General features: G+C 38.0%; 1 protein-coding gene across 4 annotated transcripts in view; it reads right to left on the bottom strand.

The window, feature by feature from the left end:
* Window positions 1-9,359, bottom strand: part of CNTN4 (contactin 4) — a 1,034,898-nt gene that overhangs the window by 138,724 nt on the left and 886,815 nt on the right. The gene's annotated exons all lie outside the window — the stretch shown is intronic.

Here is a 9,359-nt window from a genome sequence, read left to right as displayed (position 1 = left end):
GGTTCAAGTGATTCTCCTGCCTCAACCTCCCGAGTAGCTGGGACTACACTCACGCACCACCATGCCCAGCTAATTTTTGTATTTTAGTAGAGATGGGCTTTCACTATGTTGGCCAGGATGGTCTTGATCTCTTGACCTCATGATCCGCCTGCCTTGGCCTCCCAAAGTGCTGGGATTACAGGCATGAGCCACAGCGCCTGACATCTTTTTCTTTCTCTAATACACTTATTGCCACCTTGATCATCAAAGGAAGGAAGCTAATTTTTTTAAAGTATGGAACACTGTATGTTTTGATGGATCTATTATTATAATTTGTATTTGGTACAGTGTACCATTTGTGTGTGTACAGTTTGATGAATCTGATATACACCACCATGAAGATCAAGACACAGAATATTCTCATCTGCCTGTGGAGGGATTCTTTTAAAGAAAATTATTGTATGTTCAAGTGAATAAACATTTTAAAATTTCAGAAAATTGAAAGAGAAAGAAACAAAATTAGGAACTCCATAAGAATATATTTTTTTAATTGTGTAGGTTAAAGCTTTCCCTCTCTGATATGGTCACCACCTCTGCTTTGTCCCATGGTACTCTGTTCATATATATCTCCATTAGAGAACATGCTGAACTCTCTATATTGTCACCCTCTGTAAGCTTCTCCTTAAAAACAAGGCTTTGTTTAGCTTTTCACTGCAAGTACTTGGCTCATTTAGGAGAAGCTGTGACTTGCTTTTGGAGTGTAGGTGTTGAGAAAGCTCTATTATATGCTTACCACTAGTGTTCTAAAAAATTCACTCATGCTAACACCAGTAACATAGTTATATGGAAATACTATTAGAGAATTCTTTCTTTCCTAAAACAAAAGACACATATTTGTATTCTCACAAAAGTAAAATAAAAGACATTTTTTCCTGGAAAATATCTATTTTCTTCTGAGTTAACTGAATTAATGTGCAAGAAGAGATTTTAGAATGGAAGGATTCATTTCTTGGAATCTTACCATATTTTAAAACCCTGACTCACTGCAGTCTGACCTGGTGGAATTTAATACTTAAGACCATGTTAAATGTAAAATTTAAATATAAACCACAAATTACTTAAAGGAGGACTGGGAGCGTGTATTAGGTGAATGCGGGGGCTTGGGGGGTAATGAGGGCCAATTTCTTAAAAATTCCTAAATCATAGGCTAATGATTTTTAAAAATGAAAATAAACTTCAGTGGAAGCAAATTAAATCTTGATTACATTCTTTTGTTGTGGAAATACTTTCGGTAACTGCCCAGAAACAAATAAAGATGGAAAGGTTACTTTCTAACGGGGCCATGCAATGTACACCTGGGGCTGGTATTCTCACGGGAAGGTAAAATTTTAAAAATGAATCTTGTAGGCAATTGATATCTCAATCTGTTTACCTCAGATTTATGAGGGAAGTCTATAATTCTGGGAGTAATTCAAATATAATAATTGCAATTAATAAGTAGAGGGCAAGTACAGATGTACAAATGTTTTTGCTGCAATAAGATAAATGTATTTCTTGTGTGGTCTGCAAAATCATGTAATAAAAATTGTAGGGTTTATGAAGAAGACAGGGTCAGGACATACCTACTCAATATTTATGTAACGAGAACACTGCAAAAACAATAACCATCCTAGTAATTATCAAGCATAATTAAATATAAACATGATTTAAAAGATAAGTTAAATTCATAATAACTACTACAAAAAATGCAGTGTGTGTATGTGTGTGTGCACATGCATGAGAAGGTGGCTTGATGGAAGAAAGAAGAGTTGAGATTGCTAAGCTATGGAATAAGTGCAAATAGAAAGACTGAGAATTACGCAATAAGCACTGCCATGTAAGAGTACGTGGCCACACTGTGCCAAGAGGAAGAATGTGGCATGAATGGGAATCACATGCAGTAGGTATTTTCCCTTGGCTAGCTGTGTTAATCTGTGTTTGTGGGCTTTGTGTTTCGTTGCTGCTACTTAGTAAAATACCTGAACAAATCCAGGGTCTATGTTACACTGACATCACTCCCCTACTTACCAATCCCACATAAGCTAAGTCACAGAAAAGTGTTTCAGCAGAGCAAACTCAATGCAAACCCCTGAACTGACACAAAAATGTAAAAAACAAACAAACAAACAAACAAAAAGTCAGGTATTCTTGAAGTTTTTTTTTTTTTTAAGAATATTTTAAAGGAATATTTAAAGGAAATTGAGTTACAAATCTGTATCTCATAAAAATCCCTTCTTAAAACTATATCTTTCTACACACATATATTTTTATCACTTTAGGCAGACATTTTTCATCCATTCAGGAGGAATTCTGCAGTTGCATTTGAAATGAGTTTACATAAATCAAACTGTGCACAACACATGGGCATATTTGTCAAAAAACTATATTTTGCTTTTACAGGATTTGAAACAGCATATCAGATAGACAGAAACCAGAAAACACACCTTTCAGTTTCAAAAGCATTTGTAATGTACTATTTGTGTGCCATATAATCTTTTGAATATCTTAGAGATAAGACTGGCTCAAACTTCTTTCACTAATTAAAATGGAATTAAAAATTCAAGGCCGGGCAGGATGGCTCATGTCTGTAATCTCAGCACTTTGGGAGGGTGACGTGGGCAGATCACGAGGTCAGCAGTTCGAGACCAGCCTGGCGAACATGGCGAAACCCTGTCTCAGGCCGGGCGCAGTGGCTCACGCCTGTAATTCCAGCACTTTGGGAGGCCGAGGCGGGAGGATCACGAGGTCAGAAGATCGAGACCACCCTGGCTAACACGGTGAAACCTCGTCTCTACTAAAAATACAAAAAATTAGCCGGGTGTGCTGGCGGGCGCCAGTAGTCCCAGCTACTGGAGAGGCTGTGGCAGGAGAATGGCGTGAACCCAGGAGGCGGAGCTTGCAGTGAGCCGAGATTGCGCCTCTGCACTCCAGTCTGGGTGACAGAGCGAGACTCCGTCCCCCCCTCCCAAAACAAAAACAAAAAAACAAAAACAAAAACAAAAACAAAAACAAAACAAAAAAAACCCCGTCTCTACTAAAAATACAAAAATTAGCCGGGCGTGGTGTTGTACGTCTGTAATCCCAGCTAATGGGGAGGCTGAGGCATGAGAATCACTTGAACCTGGAAGGCGGAGGTTGCAGTGAGCCAAGATCGTGCCACTGTGCTCCAGCCTGTGGGACAGAGCTAGACTCCATCTCAAAAAAAAAAAAAAAAAAAAAATCAAGTTCCTTTCTTTTGTTTACTCAGTTTACTTAATTAGCTTCTGAAGTTATCGAACCCTGCAAATCTATCAGTTGTAACCATAAACTGCAGTGCTTTTAAGGGAAAAGAGTCAGAACTTCATCAGTTTTTGAATACTTGAGCCATTAATCGATTTCTTAACATTCTCCCATTTTGTGACCATCTTTTGCACCTGAGATGCTGTTCAGCTTGTAGGAGGATGTTTTTTCCTATTTGTACCCTTTATTCTCATCCCCAAACACTGATCTAAGGCAGGTCTGAAAGAAAAGAGAAAGGGACCTGTTTTATGTGACATTCACAGATAATGACATTTTAAAAGTTATTGGTAAAGTCCCCAAAAGGGCACTATTAGAATCTAACCTTTGCTGGCACTTAAAAAATTAGTGCACATGGAAGTGAAACTTCAGTAGGTTTCTAGTAGCTCGGAAAAGACAAAACCAACTGTCAAATTACCCCTTATGTCTGAGAGTAGCAGAGATAGTGGGAGATCCTTATTTGCTATATTTAATATACTTATATGATAATATTTCTCACATGCACTGCTAGAGGGCACCACTCCCTCAGCGTTCGAATGAGCTGTATTATGGGACCTCTCCCATGTGAGAAATGCAACTTTTTATTATTTATCAATGATCTTTATTACATTATCTATGAGAAGCATGTGGCTGAGAGAAGCCCTCTATGTAATTCACAACTATTTGTTTTTAGTTAATTCAATGACTTCTGGTCATATATCAAGGGTATTTTAAGTGGCCAATAGAACCCCTTAAAAACAAAAGTGTTTTGCCTTAGTGTCATTTCTCAAGAGAAACAGTAGAATGATAACTCCTTAACTAGATAGGCAGTGGCAGTCCTATTTGGGAAATATATGGATGTGATGTCTTACTATATTATTGAAGAAGAAAGGATTATTATGTATGCCAGTTCTATCACAGTCTGTGATAGAAGCATCACTGGGAACACTGCCAGTTGATGGAGAATATTAAGGCCAGCTTTTTTGGAAGTTCAGCATTTCTTATTACTTTAACCTTTGTCTACTCTCTTTAACTATTACATCATCATTTCCCAAAAACAAGCTTAGAGTGAATGCATTAATTCACCTCTTTTCACTACTGAGGAGAAAATACTGGTATCAGATTATGAGACCCCAAATTTCTTCTGGCCTGTTGGATTGGTATCTAGAAAGAAGGCTACTGGTAGAAGATTTCTTCTTTCTAGGTCCACTGTTTTAGAATGGCTGATTCAAAAATCAGCCCTCTCTGAGGTCAGATGTGGTGGCTCACGCCTGTAATCCCAGCACTTTAGGAGGCCAAGGCGGGAGGATCACTTGAAACCAGGAGTTCAAGACCAGCCTCAGCAACACAGTGAGACTCAGTCTGTACAAAAAATAAAAAAAAATTAGTCAGGTGTAGTGGTGCATGCCTGTAGTCCTTGCTTCTTGGAAGGCTGAGGTGAGAAGATCACTTGAACTCAGGAGTTCAAGGCTGCAGTGAGCTAGGATCACACCACTACACTGCAGCTTGGGTGACAGTGAGACCCTCTCTCTTAAAAAAAAAAAAAAAAATCAGTGCTCTCTGATTATGAATGATATTAACAAGGAGACTCTCAACACAACTCTGAAGTAGATGATTTTTCCATTTTGATGTTAGCATGATGTGTCCCTTCTAATGTCCCTAATATCCATCCTCCTATTGTTTTGGTCTAATTTATTGAATGCCATGTTTCCTGATGACTCCAATAATGCTTCTTCCATGGGCAGCTCTTGGGTTTATAAACTCCTATCCCTTTGGGCATGTTATTATAAAACAAAAAAATTTATAATCACAAGATTGTTTTCAGGATTAAATAAAACAATACATGTATTGAAAATAAAGTACTTAGCACAGTATTTGATCCAGATTAAGAATTTCATACCTCCCCTCTCCACTGTTATTTCCACTACTGCACTACCCCAACCGCCATTATCACAGACTTTTTTATGTTGAAAAATTTCTTAGAGTCAGAGAAACACAACATTGTTTGAAAATAGAAAATGTTTATTTTCAAATAATTATAGACCCACAGAAAGTACCAAACACAATACAGAGAGGTCCTGTGCGTCCTTCACCCAGTCTCCCCCAATGGTTACACCTTATGTAGATACAGTTAAATATCAAAACAAAGAAACTGATACTTGGTATAATGTGTATATATCACACATGTAGACCGTGCAAAAGCACCAGGAAATTGAGATAGGGAACTATTCTATTGTCACAGGGATCTTCCTCTTGCTTCCCCTTCATAGTCATATCCAGCCTCCTCCTACCTCCCCTCTGTAACTCCTGGAAACCACTGACCTCTTCCCCATTACTACGGTTCAGTCATTCTGAGAATGTTTTAGATACATATGTGTGTGTGAGAGAGTCTGTGTGTGTGTGGTGTGTAATCACACAGTATGTGACCTTTAGGAGTTTTTTTTTCCTTTTTACTGCTGAGTATTACTTGCTGCTTTGGGTAAGAAATATGTCTTCAATATTGGCACTTCGGGCTCTATGATAACTGACAAATACTTTTGAGCACAGGAGCCATTTCAAGATCTCTCATCTTTCTCTGTCAACAAGTAGGATCAGGTGTGGCCTTTTTATTTTTTTTAATAAAAGATTTGAAAAGTCAAAAATTAGTTACATGAACATAGGTGGAAGTTTTTTCTTATTCCCAGAAAAATATTTTAAAGACATTTTAGAACATTATTTCTTATATAAATAATCAACAGGTTGATTAAAAATAATTCTTATATAATGCTTTAAGTAGGGCCTCAGCTGCTAAATTCTCATTAACCTCCTTTGAGCCATCCTATCCCTACAAAGATAGTAAGACAGTCTGCATTTTAAACACTCTGTAACCACATTGGCTTTCTTATATCAGTACAAATTGGTGATATTTCATTTATATGTCAGTGTCTTACACTCTTACACAAACTCATGCTCTCGGTTAGGCAAGTAGTGTATAGTATGCAATGTCTGCTGAATGAAGAGAAGAGAGTCATCAGACTATGACAGTGGGAACCCTAGAATTTCAGTGGTTAGGAAATAGTAGCTCTTGTTATTAGCTATTATTAGAACTAGAATTTCAGTGGTTAGGAAATAGTAGCTCTTGTTATTAGCTATTATTAGAACATCAGTTCCTTGAAGGCAAGAATATGTATCCTGGATCTGTATATCCCTTGGACCTGGCCTGGTGCTTGACACAAAGTTGATATTTAATCAATGAATCTATTGAAGAATTGAGTAAATTTTTGAAAAGCAACAATCTGTTTTTTTTTTTTTTTTGAGAGAGAGTCCTGCTCTGTCACCCAGGCTGGAGTGCAGTGGTGTGATCTCGTGGCTAACTGCAGCCTCTGCCTCCTGGGTTCAAGCGATTCTCCTGCCTCAGCCTCTTGAGTAGCTGGGACTACAGGTGTGAGCCACTACACCTGGTAATCTTTTTTTTTTTTTTATATTTTTAGTGGGGATGGGGTTTCACCATGTTGGCCAGGCTGGTCTTGAACTCCTGACTTCAAGTCATCTTCCTGCTTTGGCCTCCCAAAGTGCTGGGATTATAGGCGTGAGCCACCATGCCCAGCCAAAAAGCAACCATCTTTCTTTTGTCTGACTTCTGGCATAATTCAAGTAAGAGCCTCTTTTCCTTTTGTGTATTATAAAAAATGTTGATATTTAATCAATATCTGATGAATTAATGTACGTTACAGGAAAGAAGTCAGGGATTCTGTTCAAAACAGGAAATTCCCTTCTCATGAGGCTTTGCCTGGACACCACATCCCTTGCTCCCCTTCATATAGGGTTGTGAATGGCTTCTTCAATTTCCAGTCCTGTGTACAGGACATGACATCCTCCTTGGAGTTGTACCTCAGTCTAATGAAACAAATTATCCAAAAAATACCACATAGGCTGTTTATACTACTAAATCATCTGAACTGGTGTGATAGTAAATGTTTTACAAGTGGCTCTCTAAACAAAAGAAAACAAAATAAAACACCAAAGAATTTGGTTTGTAGTCATTGCCAATTTCTGTGGTGTAAATATTCCTACCTTGGCCAATTTCAAGCTATCAACATGAAGTCACTGAATGCTGGATTGAGAAGAGATACATAGAATCAGCCCCAGCCACTGAGCTAGCTCTAGCAGGTAACCGCCTTTCCCTGCGTTTCTCACAACATACACTTAGGGAAAGGTAACAGGGCAAGTACACCCTGGAAGTTCAGCTTTCCCCAGATTTGGGTCTTGTTCTGCAGAAGCATATGGTCTCCTCTTTCCTCCCCAGTATGCCCAATAGCTGACCCAGCACTGAGAAGGTAAGAACTTCACTTTGAGTTTACTTGCTCAAAGAATGTGTCCCCTGAGGCTTTGTGGGATAAGGTATCACAGCAGTTTCATGCACTTCAGTGATACAGGCTCTATTCTAGACATGCAGGCTCACCAGAATCATATTACAATGTAGATGAGCTATGTTTATGTAATGTGGCAGTGACTGATGTCTTGCTTATCATGCTCTTTCAGTAAAGCACCGGAAACAGTTTTGTAGGCAATGAAAGCATATAGTTTGCCTTTGTGCTATGTTCATTTTCATCACATTCAAAAGACTTTACTGAAAGCAACATGCCTTACACTAAGTACAAATGACTTTCTTTAGGAGTCTAGAAGATCCGTGGTCTTCTCATGCTGGAAAAGGAAGAGATGAAATGTTGTTGGTGCCAATGCTCTTCTTCTGTTAAAAAAAAATGCCTCACATGACTGATAGAAGTTTTGTTGGGTCATGTTGCACTCTTGGATAATGTAACAAGGGAAGCATGGATTAACTGGACACAGGGTGGTTATACCAACAGAACAGTCCTGTCCTCCTTCCAACCTCTACATAATCTTATGAGTTAGAAAGGTACTCTGCTGTGATGGCTTAAGATTGGATAGCAAAGGGATCTAGAAAGTGGAGTATAGATCTGTGGCACCTCAAATAAACTCAAGTTAACTGACCATAAAAATCACCAGGATAAGCTTGTTAAACGTACACACTCCTGAACTCCATCCACTATGAGAGAGACAGAGACCTATGATTTTACAACTTTTTGCCACTGAAAACGTGATCCCTAGAGCAGAAGCATTGGCATCACCTTGAAGTTTACTAGAAATGCAGAATCCCAGCCCCCACCTCAGACCTGAAATTCGAATCTAAACTTAACAAAATTCCCAAGTAATTCATATGAGCCTTCAAGTTTGAAAAATACTGCTAAATCTTCTATTTTTAAAATTGTAGTAAAAAGCACATAACAAAAACTTTACCATCTTGACCACGTTTAAAGTGTACAGTACAGTAGTGTTAACTATATGCACACTTTTGTGCAACTCATTGCTAGAATGTTTTTATTTTGCAACACTAAAAGTTGATACCCATTACCCAGCTCCCCATTTCCTCCTCTCTCCTAGCCTCTGGTAACAACACTACTTTCTGTTTCTATGAGTTTGACTATGTTAGACATCTCACAAAGTGGAATCATGCAGTATTTGCTTTTTGTGACTGGCTCATTTCATTAGCATAATTTCCTCAAGGTTCATTTATGTTGTAATACATAACAGAAGTAATAGTCCATTGTATGTATATAAACACATTTTCTCTATCCTTTCAACTATCCACAGACATTTAGGTTGCTTCCACCTCTTCGTTATTGTGAATAATATTGCAATTAATATAGGTGTGCAAATTTCTCTTCAGGATGCTGTTTTCAATTATTTTGAATATATACCAAATGTTTGGATTGCCAGGTCATATGGTAATTCTGTTTTTAATTTTCCGACTGTAAGGTGGATGAGTAACATCATGCTTAGCAGTGAAAAATTGAAAGCTTTTTCTCTAAGATCAGAAACAAAGCAAGGATGCCCACTCTCAGCACTTCTATTTAACCTAGTATTGGAAGTCCTAGGCAGAGCAATTAGAGAAAGAATAAATAAGTAAATACATAAATAAAAGCCATCCAAATTGGAAAGGAAAGAAGTAAAATTTTTCATTAAGGCTTTCATTAGGTTGAGGTACTTTCCTTCTCTACTTTGTTGATTGTTTTTATCATGAAAAT

Source organism: Mandrillus leucophaeus, unplaced genomic scaffold (assembly GCF_000951045.1).
Source record: "Mandrillus leucophaeus isolate KB7577 unplaced genomic scaffold, Mleu.le_1.0 Scaffold525, whole genome shotgun sequence".
In the NCBI taxonomy this organism is placed as follows: Eukaryota; Metazoa; Chordata; class Mammalia; order Primates; family Cercopithecidae; genus Mandrillus; species Mandrillus leucophaeus.
This window is presented reverse-complemented; position numbering and strand designations above follow the sequence as displayed.